This window comes from Trichomycterus rosablanca, chromosome 15 (assembly GCF_030014385.1).
Source record: "Trichomycterus rosablanca isolate fTriRos1 chromosome 15, fTriRos1.hap1, whole genome shotgun sequence".
NCBI classification, from domain to species: Eukaryota; Metazoa; Chordata; class Actinopteri; order Siluriformes; family Trichomycteridae; genus Trichomycterus; species Trichomycterus rosablanca.
Genome location: NC_086002.1, coordinates 17,487,344 through 17,503,127, shown reverse-complemented (window position 1 = coordinate 17,503,127; position 15,784 = coordinate 17,487,344). Strand labels below are relative to the sequence as shown.

Genomic DNA, 15,784 nt, shown 5'->3' with positions numbered 1-15,784 from the left:
ACAACAACGATAAACAAATAAACCATTCTGACAGCGAAGCATCCTTAGCACAAGTTCTACATGACACAATGGTTCTCACCAGACTTCCTGCACCCGAGCCCTCAGTTTTCTCAGGGGATCCTCTTAAGTTCTTAGAGTGGAGCACGAATTTCAAGGCACTGATAGAACGGCGATGCACAAGTCCAGTAGACAGGTTCCAGGGCTCTAGAGTGCGACCAATTTGGTCGCACATGCGACCTAATTTCTCAATGGTGCGACTAAAAAAAATCTCAGGTCGCACCGGTGCGACCAGGCGTCCGAGGGAAAAAAAAAACAACAGACACACATTAGGCCAATATCATGGTCTAAACCAATCAGAGATAGTGAAGGGCGGGACAATATTGTAGCGGTGATATGTGAGCGACATTCAGCTCAGCCAATCAGAATGCAGCACCAGGTTTATACACGTGCGTTCGGACGTTCTGCCGTAAGTTTAGTTATGAGACTCGCCGGATGTCCCCAGAATGGAAGTTCGGGTTCTGGAGCTCGGCGGTGTAAAGTGGTGTAACGCTCACCGAAGTCCTGACTAAACAGTTAAAGTGACTCTACCCTGCCGTGTGCCTTTATTCCCACACCTCCACCACCGCACAGCAAAAGACCCGCAGCATCCCCACCGGACAGCGGCTAGGTGAGCCGACCCTCTACAGTAGCAAGGGGCTAATGCTAGCGGTAAAGTGCCGCGATAGTGAAAGTAAAAACACGACAATATTTTCGTTAAGTAAAATATAAAAATAACTAAAAGACCAAAATATATTACAATACATGTAGTCAAAATACGCAGTGAGTGCACCGCAAGCGATTTTGGGAATCTGTGTAAAAGATTCAGTAAAGCCGATAATATAATGCACTGCATTTAAGATTACACTCTAACACACACACAAACATATACATATAATTTTAAATATACACACACATATAAATAGATATACACACATACATACACATTTACTCTATTATTTTTATAATTTTTATAAGTGTGCTATAATTAGTCTGTAATACTATAATTAACTGTAAAGAAGACAGTGGCCGGCAATAGTATATTTGTGACTGGTTCTAATACATTTCGAATTGAAAGGCTGAAAAAGCCCAATGCATCTATAAAACACATTACATGCCGTGATAAATGCACTGCCCAAGTGTCCCCTCTCCAAACTGCCCTTCATTGTCAGGCAGCAGCAAACAGATCATCAGACGAGGCCATGTTGACCAGATTGTTAGTTATTTCCAAGTCAATATTGCCTGTATGGACAGTGATTAAAAAAAAAAAAAAAAAAAGTGAACCTGTAAAACTGCGGTGTTAAATGCGATGCGGAAAAAAAGTTAGGTGCACCAGTGCAACCAGTGCAAAACGTTAGTCTAGAGCCCTGGGTTCTACAAAAATACATCAGTGGTGAAGCACAATCTGTATTGGAAGGAACCTTTTACAGAAAGCATAATGAAGCTTACGACCAAGCATGGAAGGCATTGAATGCTCGATATGGCCACCCCTTTGTAATCCAACGTGCATTTAGAGAAAAATTGAACAACTGGCCAAAGATTGGTTCTAAGGAGTCAGTTAAACTGAGACCATTCAGTGATTTTCTAACAGCTTGTAGCAATGCTATGCCGTATATTAAAGGGCTTCAGGTGTTAAATGACTGTGAAGAGAATCAAAAGACGCTTCAAAAACTCCCTGACTGGGTGACCTCCCGCTGGAATCGTCATGTAACAAGACAGTTGCAAAAATCAGAGGAATACCCCAGTTTCAAAGAATTTGCTGAGTTTATAGCACAAGAAGCAGAAATTGCATGTAATCCTATTACATCCTTTCATGCCCTGAAATCCACGGAAGATAAGCCATCTAGAGATATTAAACGCCCAAAGGCTAATGCGTTCATCACAAACGTGGAAGCATCAGATAAGTCTAGTACAGTGATTAAACCATGCATGTGCTGTGGAGAAAGTCACTCCATACATAAATGCCAGAAGTTGGCCGACAAGTCTGTGGAGGACAAGAGAAAATTCATATATGACAATAACCTGTGCTTTGGTTGTCTTAGGAGAGGGCACAATTCAAAAAACTGCAAAAAGAAAGCCACTTGTAGCAAGTGTAAAAGACATCATCCAACGCCACTTCATGAAGACCGTCCTTCTGCTGCAGCACACCCATCTTCTAATTCCACTCAAGTGGAGGAAAACACATCTTCCCTTTCGTGTTGCCTAGACAGGGGTAAAGGTGGGGGCACATCCATGATCGTGCCTGTATGGATTTCTTCAACCAATCTTCCTGAAAGAGAGACTTTAGTGTATGCCCTACTGGATACACAGAGTAGCAACACATTTATAGACAGAGAGTTATGTGAGAAAATGAGGGTAGATTTACAGCCAGTCAAATTAAGGCTCACCACTATGATGGGAAAAGACTCCATTGTTCAAAGTGAAAGAGTTAGTGGGCTCAGAGTTAGAGGGTTTAATACACAGAGTTTTATCAATTTGCCACCAGCCTACACCAGAGATTTCATACCTCTTGAACGTTCCCACATTCCTACCACTGAAACTGCCAGAAGGTGGAACCATCTGATCAGAATAGCACAGGAAATGCCAGAACTGATGGATTGTGAGGTTGGACTTCTGATAGGATACGACTGCTCCAGGGCACTGGCACCACGGCGAGTCATCACAGGAGGTAACGAAGAGCCATATGCCATCAAAACGGACTTGGGATGGAGCATTGTCGGCAGCTCACCACAGGTTGCAAAGTCAACGGAAGTGACAGGTTTATGCCATCGTGTATCTGTCAAGGAACTTCCACCATTGACACCAGCCACTGTCATCAGAGCCCTTGAATCAGATTTCAGAGATACAAACCCAGGGGAAAAGAACATATCACAAGATGACATACAGTTCATGCAATTACTGAATGAAAGAATACATCAGAATGCAGATGGGCACCTAGAAATGCCCCTTCCCTTTAAGACACGCTCTCAGCTGCCAGAAAATAAGAGGCTGGCTCTGGTACGACTGAAACACCTACAAAGAAAATTTCAGAGAGATCCCAAATTCAAAAGTGACTATTTTAAGTTTATGGAAGGTGTATTCAGGGATGTTGAAGTAGAGAGAGCTGAACACCAACCTAAAACAGGAAGTGTGTGGTATATTCCTCACCAAGGGGTCTATCACCCTAGAAAGCCAGAAAAAATTAGGGTGGTGTTTGATTGCTCTGCCAAGTATGAGGGCATGTCTCTGAATGATTACTTGCTGACTGGACCTGATCTCACAAATGGGCTGACAGGAGTGCTCTGTAGATTCCGCAAGCACCCAATCGCTATCATCTGTGATGTAGAAAAGATGTTTCACAGGTTCCATGTAAACCCAGAGGACAGAGACTACTTGAGATTCCTGTGGTGGGAAAATGCTGACACAAATTCGGAGCCAAAGGAGTATCGGATGAAAGTTCATCTATTCGGAGCAGCATCCTCTCCTGGATGTGCAAATTATGGAATGAAGTATCTTGCGAGCAAAAGTGAAAAGGAGCATCCTGCAGCAGCCAACTTCATCAGAAGGAATTTCTATGTTGATGATGGCCTTATCAGTGTGGAATCTGTGGACACAGCCATCAAGCTGGTAAGAAGCGTGCAAAATGTGTGTAAAAAAGGAAGATTACGCCTTCACAAATTCATCTCCAACAACAGAGTCTTAGATTCTATTCCTGCCAGTGAACGGGCTAGTGAAATTCAAGATGTGGATTTGAATTATGATGAACTCCCAGTTCAGAATGTGTTGGGAGTAAGGTGGAGCGTAAACAATGACATACTTTTCCTTTAAAGTGGGTTTGGATGAGAAACCGGCAACACGTCGAGGAATTCTCTCAACTGTAGCTTCTGTATTCGATCCGTTAGGTTTCCTGGCTCCTTTCCTTCTACTGGGAAAGAAAATACTGCAAGAAATGTGCCAAAGAGGCATTGGGTGGGACGAACCACTGCCCAAAGAATTAAAACCACGATGGGAGAGCTGGCTGAGTGATCTGACGAATCTGCAAAAACTCCAGATTCCAAGGTGCTTTGCTCCTGAAAACCTAGGCAAAGTTCAGATAATTGAACTTCATCATTTTTCTGATGCGAGCAGTCAGGGGTATGGTCAGTGCTCATATATCCGAATGGTGAGCGAAAAAGAAGTGCATTGTTCCTTAGTCATTGGTAAAGCAAGGGTTGCACCCACCAAAGTTGTGTCCATACCGAGGCTAGAGTTAACAGCTGCCGTGGTCTCTTCAGCAGTCAGCAATATGCTAAAGGAGGAGCTGGAACTTAAAATTGACCAGGAGTATTTTTGGACAGATTCACAAGTAGTCTTGGGCTACATCAACAATGAAGCTCGAAGGTTTCATGTTTTCGTAGCAAATCGAGTCCAAAGAATCAGAGAAACAACCGACCCAGCACAGTGGTACTATATCAACACTGGTCAGAATCCAGCAGATCACGCCTCCAGAGGCCTCAAGGTGGCAGAATTGATTAAATCAAATTGGCTTACTGGACCCAAGTTCCTGTGGGAAAAAGAGATTGTAACATCAAATCCAGCTTCAGAACTTCTGGTTGGTGATCCTGAAGTCAAAACAACGCAAGTGCTTCAGACTACAGTAGTTAAGGAAAACAATTTTTTGGAGAGATTTAAACGGTTCTCAAAATGGCATACAGCATTGAATGTGGTCGCTAGGATTTAGCAACTAGCCAAAAGATCTAAAATGGCAGAACCCATAAGTGTCGAAGACAGAAGGAGGGCCAGTCTTGTGCTGGCAAAATTGGCGCAAGATGATGCTTTTGAAGATGAAATGCAAATACTGAGTCATGGCAAACTGCCACAAAAGCATCAGTTGTTCCAGCTAGACCCACTGTTGCAAGATGGAGTTCTCAGGGTGGGAGGACGGTTGAAGAAAGCTTCTCTATCTCTTGACCTGAAACATCCAGTAATCCTACCAAAAGAAGGTGTGGTCACACGTCTAATCTTAGATTCCTGTCATGAAAAAACTCAGCATCAAGGCAGAGGACAGACCCTTAACGAGTTGAGAGCAAATGGTTACTGGGTTGTAGGTGGCAGCAAAGTTGTGGCAAACCACATTAAGCAATGTGTAACATGCAGAAGAGCTCGCAGGCCAACAGAAACCCAAAAGATGGCAGATTTACCTGCTGATCGTGTTAATCCCTCACCACCATTCTCCTACTGTGGAATGGATTGTTTTGGACCATTTCACACCAAGCAAGGTCGTAAAGAGTACAAGCGATATGGTCTCCTATTCACCTGTCTATCTTCAAGGGCAGTTCACATAGAAGTGTTAGAAGACCTAACAACTGATGCCTTCATAAATGCCATGAGGTGTTTTATAGCTATCCGTGGTGTTGTAAGACAAATCAGATCTGATCAGGGGACAAACTTTGTTGGGGCGAAAAATGAACTGACAAAGGCCTTGAAAGAAGTGGACAAAGACAGACTGACTGCTTACCTAGCTGAGAAACAATGTGATTTCCTTATGAATGTGCCTGATGCCAGTCACATGGGAGGTGTTTGGGAAAGGCAGATCAGGACTGTTAGGAGTGTCCTGAGTTGGGCTCTCTCACAGAGCGCTGGAAGATTAGATGATGCATCTTTGAGAACATTCCTTTATGAAGCCATGTCAATCATAAATAGTCGCCCACTCACTACCAACACTGTCAATGATCCCAAAAGCCTAGAGCCACTAACACCAAACCATTTACTCACCATGAAGGCTTCTGTTCCATTGCCTCCACCAGGCAAGTTTGTAGCGGAAGATCTGTACGCCAGGAAAAGGTGGCGCAGAGTACAGTATCTAACAGAGCAATTCTGGAGTAGATGGAGGAAAGAATATTTAGCAGACATCACCCTCAGACAACGCTGGCATTCTCCAAGGCGAAATGTAAAGATTGGAGACATTGTCATTGTCAAGGAGGAAGGGATTCCTCGTAATGAATGGAAACTTGGAAAAGTACTTGATGTGTGTAAAGATGAAGACAGATTGGTGCGGAAAGCAACAATACAAATGGGAAACAAAAAGTTGGGGATAAAGGGTCAGCAACTTACAAACCCCACCATTCTTGAACGTCCTATTCATAAATTAGTTGTACTTGTAGAAAACAACTAAAATGTGTTCTGAAGGAATTAATGTATATAAAAGTTGTGTATTAGTTTGAGAAGTTTACAAATAGTAATTATTTCTTTCTGGAAATTACTAGATTTATTCACCAGTTTGCATAGGGGTTATCATAAATCGTAGTAATTTGGTGGGAGTGTAACTGTCTCAAAGACATGTTTAATTATATGTTTAATGTTTTGTTTCATGATTGCTAATTTATACAATGTGTGATGTAAATGTAAAATAGATGTTAAAAGTTTTTGTGTAAAAAGGTACCACTTTTAAATCATTTTGGGGATAAAAGTTAGTGAAACTGTTTGTTAACGTCAAGTGTTATGAGTTACATGACCTGAGTAATAACCGTGGCATTGTGGGTCAGAACCAACACGGGTGCAGAGGAAGACACATGGCTTCAAACTAATTTAATTCTGCACATGGTTTAAGAGGCGCACACGGTAATTATATTTAATATATTGTTGTATTTGTACATAATGTTGTGTTTGTGTATTTTTGTGGACAATGATAAACAATGATAAACATAAGCAACTTTACTCGATTTCACATTTGGTTATGCTCGTGTGGAAAGGTCTAATCAATGGACGCTAATTTGAAAGACTTTGAAGGACTCATGCATGTGTACTTTATACGTATTTTATTTCTGTGTAGTTTTCAGGGTGTTTGCTGAAGAGAGAGCGCGAGAGAAAGAGAGAGAGAGAGAGAAATAAAAAATCTTCAAAAAACATCTGTACGAAGCGTGGCCATTCTTTCATTAAACCGGTGCAGCTACAAACACCACCGTCTATAAAGGAATGAATTGCTTTGGTCCTCCACTTGAGACTTTTATGTAAACAGACACAACAACAAATAATTAAAAAGACAGTAATAATAAATAAATAAATAATAACAATAATGTCACAAATCTACAGTATACCACATCTACAAGATGTAACTTATTTCTAGCACCACTAGATGGGGATGATGTCTGGACATAATTTTGAACTTCATTTTTAAAGTCACTAAAATGCTAAAGATCCTAATTTGGTTTTTCAGTATAGTTATTAATAAATGCAATTCAGGGAAACGTTTACATTTTTAAAGCAGGAAAACAAAGTTATTCGTTAATTATTTTAAAGTTATATTGACAAAATAATTTCCTTTCGTACAGCTAGGATGGATAAGTGTTTTACTCTACTCAGAATGGAAGTATCAGCTGGCCTTTTTCTTCACGTATTGCTTTGATGATGAAGAAAGAAAGAAAATTTTCGGCTCCTTTGGCAGGAGGTTGAAGTAAAGATGTGTGAGGAAAAGCTTCCAGCACCTGGTATTCCCAGGCGGTCTCCCATCCAAGTACTAACCAGACCCGACCCTGCTTAGCTTCCGAGATCGGACGTTCTCAGGGTGGTGTGGCCGTAAGCGAGAAACGCTGCAAACAGTTTCCCTTTTATAGTCGTCCATCATTTATTTCAACCTCCTGCCAAAGGAGCCGAAAATTTTATTTTTTTCTTCATTATCAAAGCAATACGTGAAGAAAAAGGACAGCTGACACTTTCATTCTGAGTAAAACACTTATCCATCCTGGCCGTACAAAAGGAAATTATTTTGTCAATATAACTTTTATGATTGTTGTTTTTATTATTATTATTATTATTATTATTATTATTATTATTATTACATTTATTATTAACTGTAGTGAAAAGCCGAATTAAAATATTCAACATTAAAGTGACTTTTAAAGTGGAGTTCAAAATTATGTCCAGACATCATCCCCATCTAGTGGTGCTAGAAATAAGTTACATCTGGTTGATGGGGTAAAGATTTGTGACATTATTCATTTTTATTATGATTTATTTTTCGTCGTTGTTGTATTTTTGATTATTTGTTGTTGTGTTTGTTGTTATTTTAAACAGAATTTTTGAAAACTCCACAGGTTAAAGTGCAAAAGCATAAACACCACCGTCAATAAATACATTAATTGCTTTGGTCCTCCACTTGAGACTTTTTGTTTACTTTCAACCAATGAACAGTTTTCAAAAAATAAATTATGTTTAAAATAACAAATAATACAAAAACAAATAATATTACAATCCCATCAACCAGATGTAACTTATTTCTAGCACCACTAGATGGGGATGATGTCTGTACATAATTTTGAACTCCACTTTACAAGTCACTTAAACCTTGAAGATTTTCAGTTTAGCTACCAATCCAACCACACCACACCAACGTCTGCATTCCTAGTAAATTACAGTGGCCATTGATTTGCTGATTAATACTAAATAGATCAGGTAGTCCTCTACACCAAGTATTTACAGACGCATTACAGTAAATACGCAGAAGTGGCAAAGCATTGCATTCATCAGAAACGGCATTAATGTTTTTGTAGGTGTGTTTGTTAAAAGTCTAAAACCAAGTACATTTATAAACGTGATTAAATTGGTACTTACACATCCTAACACACTGACATCTTCAGCTCTACATTTCAATTATCTGCTCTGCTATCATCTGGTCGTGCAGACGTGCACCTTTACGCAGACTCACGATTGGCTGTGGGTTTGTAGAGGGGCGGGACAAAGGCTGAAACAACGGCCGCATCTAGCGAGAGATAAATTCCAATTGGCTACGACTGGATTAGGGTGTAATTTGATTGGTCCACACTCCTGGACAAATATGGGCCAAGCCTAAAACTGCACTGATATTTAGAAAGCAAAACAAGCCAGGCATTAATATGGAATGATGGTCTGAACACCCAGACGTGTTAATCTGAGTTCTACATCAAACATTAAAATCTTTTTATGAATTTACCTTTCTGCAAGTTTTGTGTAAAGGAACTCCAGTGTCCTGCACAGAGCCCTGAATTTTGTACAGATGCTGAATTTGTCTTCGTAAACACAGCATTAGCTTTCACCCTCCCATGCTTCATGACTGCAAGAGGATAGAACAATGTGGAGGTTGGGCTTTTGTTCTAATTGAAATACTTTAAATTTGATAGATTTTTATTTATATTAATATTTATATAGGTTTTCCACAGTCATTTAAGACAAAATTGGAATTAAGCAAGTTCATCGCCATGATGATGTTCACCTGTTCAGCCCTGCATGCAGCTGTCAACTTTTCTCAGGTGGGTTCATTCTTTTTTAGTCATTACATTTCTTACTTGGTGATGGTGGACGCTGGCGCATTTGGCTGCCGCTACCGTTACCGTATTTTACCGTATTTTATTGTATTTTTATCGTTTTTCGTTTTCATCTTTTTACACACCTTGTGGATCTATTTCTTTTATGTTACTTTTGATACTTTTATTTGTGCTTTTGATACTTTTTGTTCTTTCTACTGTACATCGCGTCTGCGGCCGGTGGTGAACGGTGGATGAGTTTTCCTGGGATCGGCACGATGTTGAACTATTCCGTTGACCAGCTGAGGAAGTTCAACAACTGCACTACTCCATCGTGTATTTCAGTCATCAAACAGCTTGGACTCCTTCGCCGGCCTCGTTATATTCACAGGGGCTCCCGGAGAAAGCTTGTTTATCTTCGAAACGGTAACGCTATTCCATCCTTCTGGTCAGCCGTGCGCACTGTCGCTCCGCAAACACGTCATCAGAGCGCTGCTGCCTTGCACACCAGTAGCGGTGTAGTCTCCATGACAACGCTGTCCACGGAGTGGGATGGGAAACGCGGAGTGGACTTAGCAAATCTCCGTTCTCTTCCTCGTTCATCACAGCCAACTACACAACAATACCACTTGAAAATGGCATTGCTTAATGTTCGTTCACTCAACACAAAAAGTACTGTACTCAGTGAATTTATATCTGACAGTGAACTAGACTTTTTCTGTCTCACTGAAACTTGGCATAAACCCTTGGATTATTTTACGTTAAATCAGACCACGCCAATGGGATACTCGTATATTGATGAACCTCGTATGGAAGGGCGAGGTGGTGGTGTTGCTGCAGTCTATAGGGATGATATTAAAATAACCACTTTGTCTTTTCCTGCTGCTCTTTCTTTTGAACACCTGGCTTTCAAGTTGTCAGGGCCTACTCCTCTGGTCACTGCTGTAGTTTATCGTCCGCCAAAGCCAAACGCTTCCTTTCTCTCTGACTTTTCAGATTTTTTAACCCAGCTTAGTGCCCTCTCATCCTCTGTACTGCTTATGGGTGATTTTAACATCCATATTGATGACAACAACTGTAAATTTGCCAGGGAATTTTTGGAATTGTTACAGTGTTTTAATTTCACACAACATATACATTTTCCAACTCATAAAAAAGGTCATACTCTTGACCTTGTCTGCTCTACTGGTGTCCTAGTTCATCAGCCGTCCAGCCATGACCTTACTGTCTCTGATCATTTGACAATCATCATGGACATTGAGGTCACTAGGCCCATCACTAGAGCTAAACGTAAAATATCCTTCAGGAATCTTCAATATATCTCTCCCTCTGCTTTCTCAGATTCTCTTGTTAAAAAGATGTCTGTCTGTCCTGTACTGTCTAGTAATTCATCTGACCTTGTCAATTACTATAATGACATACTCGCCTCATGTCTTGATGAGCTGGCTCCTTTGAGAACCAAATTTGTTTCATTTAGTCATTCCGCACCATGGTACACAATTGAGCTTCACCAAATGAAATCCCGTAAACGCCAGCTTGAAAGACTTTATAAGAAAACCGGTCTAACAGTACATTATCAGATTTATTCTGATTATCTTCAACATTACAAAGACGCTCTTACGGCAGCCCGATCCACTTACTATTCCGAACTCATACATGCTGGATCAACAAATCCTAAGACTCTCTTTTCCACAATAAATAAACTTCTCAAACCAGTTGACAATACTACCAATTCCTTTACAGTTGACAAGTGTAACTCTTACCTCTCATTTTTTCAAACAAAAGTTGAGAATATCCACAATTTTCTGACAGTTTCCCCTGTCATCTCTGTTTCTCCGCCTGTCTCACCTCAATTTATTACCCAGCCTCTGTCTCAGTTCTCACCTGTGTCTCATTTGGACCTATCTGAGATCTTAACAGGGATGCGAAGCTCCACTTGTGTTTTGGATCCTGCTCCATCAAAACTTGTTAAGGGTTGTTTTCCAGTTATCTCATCACTTATCACAGAGATAATCAATTCCTCTCTTAGTTCTGGCTCAGTCCCTCAATCACTCAAATTGGCTGCTGTTACTCCCATACTTAAAAAACCTGGACTTGACTCTAACATTATGAGTAACTTTCGGCCCATTTCCAATCTTCCATTTCTGTCGAAAATACTGGAACGTGTTGTTGCCTCACAGCTCAAAGATCACCTAAATTCCAATAATCTATTTGAATCATTTCAGTCTGGTTTCCGCCCCCAGCACAGCACTGAGTCAGCCCTCCTCAAAGTCACAAATGACCTTCTTCTTTCCTCAGACTCTGGACAAATTAATATTCTCGTCCTCCTTGATCTTACTGCAGCTTTTGACACCATTAATCACTCCATTCTTCTGTCCCGCCTTGAATCCTCTGTCAACATCACTGGTACTGCCCTTTTGTGGTTAAGGTCATATCTCGTAAACAGACAACAGTTTGTTAATATCAACAATTGTAGTTCTGCCATTGCTCCACTGTCCCAAGGCGTTCCCCAAGGCTCAGTGTTAGGTCCCCTTTTGTTTATTCTTTATATGCTCCCCCTTGGTGACATCATACGTCGGCATGGTTTACATTTCCACTGCTATGCTGATGATATTCAGCTTTACATCTCCTCCAAATCCATTAATACTGAACTTCACTCCACTCTGACAAATTGCATCACTGAAATGAAATTGTGGATGAAAGCTAATTTCCTCAAATTAAACTGTGAAAAATCAGATATGATCATCGTAGGTCCTACAACCCTGGCAAAAACCACAAAAAATTTTCAAATTACCATTGATAATGACACTTTGTCTCCGTCTTCTAACATCCGAAATCTTGGTGTAATTTTTGATAGCAACCTCTCTTTTGACCTCCATGTAAATCACATCACCAAAACTGCTTTCTTTCATCTAAAAAACATAGCACGTCTACGTCCATCACTCTCCTTTTCTGCCGCCGAAACCTTGATTCATGCTTTTATTACATCCAGAATTGATTATTGCAATAGCATCCTTTATGGTACATCTAACAAAATCCTAAAAAAACTTCAGTATATCCAGAATTCAGCTGCTCGCCTCCTTACTCATACTCGCTCCCGTGATCATATTACACCTGTTCTACAAAAACTTCATTGGCTTCCCGTTGCTCAACGCATTCAATTCAAAATTCTTCTATTCACTCACAAAGCTCTCCATAATCAGGCCCCATACTACCTCACCGACCTGCTCCATCAGCACATTCCCTCCCGTAGCCTTCGCTCTTCTGAGGCTAACCTACTGTCCATACCCTCTAGGACCAAGCACCGGACCTGGGGTGACAGGGCCTTTTCCATAGCTGCTCCATCTTTATGGAATGCTCTCCCCAAACACCTACGAGATTGTCCTGACCTGTCCAAATTCAAGTCACTTCTCAAAACTCATCTATTCAATATGGCATTTAACTTGTAACAACACGAAATAAATGCTTTTATTTTTGCTATTCTTTTTAATAGTTTTTATACTTAGATCACGACAGAAATGTGAAGTCCTAGATCCTAAAACTTGTAAAGTTTTCAGTTTCCTGATTGCATGTAAATCTGTCCTGTTTCTGTCTAATTTTAAGAAATTGTTCTATATTTGTTGTTCTCTCTCATAATTTAGCTAATTTTTAATGAACTGTCTTATGCTGCTCTCTTTGTTTTTATCTTAATTATTCTTGATGTTGATGTACTATTTTGATTTTGTACTATGATTTGTATGGTGTATGTACGTATTTGTTTTGATTATTTGTCTTATGTAAAGCGTCTTTGAGTATCTTGAAAAGCGCTATATAAATAAAATGTATTATTATTATTATTATTATTTGTAAAACTCACTTATTTGTGTTTACATTATTAACTGTTATTAAACCAAGCAAATACAGATAGGACTGTAGTGTGCCTTAAAGTGGCATACATATTTATTACAACATGGCTAGTTTATAGTGCTGCTCACTATTAAAACTGGTTTTAACTTTGTATTGTAATTGTATTTCCTACTGCTTTTTCACTTAATTAGGTGGATTTTAACTTATGGATGCCCAACTGCCCAGCCGCAATGTGCCGGCCCCCTCCTAATGCAAAAAGCTTAGTGACAGAAGAAGAGATTTTGTCTCTTCTTCCGGATGTGAACAGTACTTGCAATGTGCTCCTCGGACTGTCCATGCTATGACAGCCAGCAGTTAACTTTGTGAGTATAATCAACACCTTTTGTGTCCTGTAGCTCTCACTGACATGGGTGTAAATATTTAACAATGACATGGGTGTAAATTGTTAGCAAAGGTGGGTAGATTACACAAATTATCACGAATCAGATTTCATCAGACAGAAATGTGTACAAAAGTGATTGAAACATAAGTAAATTAAAATATAAGTTATATTGAACCCACTGTTTCAAACCAGTGTTTTTGTTTTTATTTGCATTTTAACTACTGTATTTTTTAACTATACTGATATCTTATTTTTTAAACTGTTATAAAACCTAGAGCAGTGATTCTTTTTATAAATTTAAGTCTGGTAGTTATTGGGCAGATTTAGCCTTTACTAAAGAAGATTATCTAAAGACAAAAAGACCCAATGTTAATTATATCAAGTTTTAACTATTTTGAGACCTGCTGCCATGAATAACAAGTTCATAAAAAACACAAATCTATGTTTATGTGGCAGTAAATTCCAACACTACAAAAGTAGGTTTTTTTTAATTTAGTAATTTAGTAATGTTTTTTATTTTTGGTTTATTGTATTGTAGGTGCCCTTGTGCCAGTACCGTGAGTGGTACTTCAGAAGTGGTGACCATCACAGGCTTGTGGAGATGGTACTAAAAGAGCTAGGAGCCATTGCTGATGACATTATCAAGAGAAACAGCAAAAGCTTCCATACCCCTACCTCTGCCCAGATTACATTGAAAACAGTGTGGCTATCTGAGTGCAGTAATATAAACCCTTATGTTATAAGTTCAGTTTAAAAAAAAATTGCTATTCTAAGTTCAGACAACTGGTCCGTTGAATGCTGATATGAATTTTTGAACAGTTGCATTTGCATGAACTTGCTTTTATATTACAGCATGTGTATGTATGTCTTTATTAGTGATGCAAACTTCTGCCAATTTATTTTTATTAGGGCTGTCAAACGATAAAAAATTTTAATCGCGATTAATCTCAGAATTTCATATAGTTAATCACGATTAATCACATTTTTAAAAAAAAGAAGAAAACTAGGATTTTTAAGTGAAATGTTACAATTAAAATGGTAAACACATTTTATGCTAAATGTACTTATGTTAAAAACTGCTGGGTAATCGATAAATCGAGTTCTGGGTGACAAATGATCAATTAGCCAAGTTCTCAAGTCTAACAAAGTTTATTTAGAAAAGGTTTGGTTCTCCTCAGGCCTCACCAGCTGGTATCTGCACTTCTGCTTTCAGAGAACAATCAATGCAAGTCAGAGAGAGACAGACCCCGTGCGCAGAGTTCAACGTGCTTTTATAACTTTGCCCACACCTTCTCTATAAATCGAGTTCTTTGTTCTCATGGTCTGTTCAAACCAGTCCTAATTAATTCTTTCAGATGTTACTTTATTGTCGTCATTGACCTTGTCCGAGGCACCGAATCCGGCCTTATCGGTACAGGACATTATTAGGGAGTTCTTCTATGTATCTGAGTGCTAGCAATTATCTGTTTTACTCCCTTCACATCGACCTTGCACCAACTCAATTGTAACTCACTGTTTTACTTTGCTAACAGGTGGGGTGTCCAATTTTAATTTTCCTAACAATCCCCCTTAGAATGCAAAACATTGCATTCTTCTCCAATAGCAGAAGTCAGATCTCAAACTTACACAATTAAAAGCATGCGTGGACCCTCAGATACCTGATAGAGCAGAGTTTAACGTCCTTTAGAGACGGGAAGCACCTATATGTGATAATCATATGTAATTAAACTAAAATACGCTAAATTCCCATTATGTCATTGTGATGCCATCAAATTGATTATACATAACCACACAAAAATAAAATGAAATACAAAAAGGTGTTCCATGTTTTTGATGATGATATCTTTTATTAACAGGGTGTCTGGTTCAGTATGAGAAACGACAGCCTCATTTATCAGTGACCTCCCCCTTAGATCACTCCTTACGTTGTGCCTTTCCCAAGGGCACAGTCTCCCTGTTGGCAAGGTGAGACAAAGCAGGTGTTCTGGCAATCTTCCCAGAAACTGCTTCAAGCTATCACATTCCCCAGACCAACTTTTCTCCCTGAACCATCATCAAACATACAGAACCTACTGTATACTAAGATATATTTGTAACCTGTGCTAAAAGCAAATGTACCTATGTGTGTTGTATTTACCCATTACCTTATTCATTTGCTATCAAGTGTTCCTCTAAATGTTTGTGTATTGTTGTAATGCAAGCTAAGTAAAAAAGACATAGTAAATTCAGAAGACAATCTTCTATTCTTGCTTCGTATCCTCTGGATGTTGTCCAACTCCAAGGT

General features: G+C 39.5%; 1 protein-coding gene and 1 pseudogene across 1 annotated transcript in view; one reads left to right on the top strand and one right to left on the bottom strand.

Annotated features, from left to right (window-relative positions):
* Window positions 1-15,784, top strand: part of LOC134328236 (NACHT, LRR and PYD domains-containing protein 12-like) — a 373,426-nt gene that overhangs the window by 292,684 nt on the left and 64,958 nt on the right. The window lies entirely within an intron of this gene.
* LOC134329649 (5S ribosomal RNA) lies at window positions 7,467-7,575 on the bottom strand (annotated as a pseudogene).